Genomic DNA, 845 nt, shown 5'->3' with positions numbered 1-845 from the left:
CTTTGCCATGCTTCAGTTCCCTCATCTGTAAAATGAGGATTGAGACTGTGAACTCCATGAGAAACAGGGACTGTGTCCAATCTTATCTGCTTGGATCCAGCCCAGCATTTAGTACATTGCTTGGCACAAAGTTAGCACTTAACAAATGCCACAATTATTATTATTATTATTGAACTTTGGAAGGACAATACGGAACCTGTTTAACAGCAGATGATGACAGCAGTATTTGTAGAGAAGTAGCGTGGCTTAGTGGATAAGAACACGGGCCTGAGAGTCAGAAGGACCTGAGTTATAATCCAGTTCTGCTGTGTGACCCTGGGCAAGTCATTTCACTTCTCTGAGCCTCAGCTACTGCATGTGCTCACTTCGGCAGCACATATATTAAAATTGGAGCGATACAGAGAAGATTAGCATGGCCCCTGCGCAAGGATGACATGCAAATTCGTGAAGCATGCCATATTTTTATTTTGTTATGTTTTGTTTTGTTCTTTGTCTCTCCCTTCTAAACTGTGAGCCCACTGTTGGGTAGGGACCGTCTCTCTATGTTGACAACTTGTACTTCCCAAGTGCTTAGTACAGTGCTCTGCACACAGTAAGCGCTCAATAAATACGATTGATTGATTGATCTGTAAAATGAGGATAAAAGTGTGAGCCTCATGTGGTACAGGGACTGTGTCTGACCTGATTAACTTGTTTCTTCCCCAGCGCTTAGAACAGTACTTGACATACAGTAAGCACTTAACAAGTACCAATGTTATTATTATTATTATTGTTATTATTATCATCATCATGATTTCCTAAGTGCCTGCTGTGTGCAAAGCACTGCATTAAGTGTTTGGAAAAAA

At 41.1% G+C, this 845-nt stretch overlaps 1 non-coding gene across 1 annotated transcript; it reads left to right on the top strand.

The window, feature by feature from the left end:
* Nucleotides 1-357: 357 nt before the first annotated feature.
* On the top strand, nucleotides 358-464 carry LOC119924440. Its single transcript, XR_005449153.1, has one exon. It is a non-coding gene; the product is annotated as a U6 spliceosomal RNA (small nuclear RNA).
* Nucleotides 465-845: the final 381 nt, after the last annotated feature.

Source organism: Tachyglossus aculeatus, chromosome 2, assembly GCF_015852505.1.
Source record: "Tachyglossus aculeatus isolate mTacAcu1 chromosome 2, mTacAcu1.pri, whole genome shotgun sequence".
NCBI classification, from domain to species: domain Eukaryota; kingdom Metazoa; phylum Chordata; class Mammalia; order Monotremata; family Tachyglossidae; genus Tachyglossus; species Tachyglossus aculeatus.
Note: the sequence above shows the minus strand (reverse complement) of the source record. Positions and strands in the feature narration are given on the sequence as shown.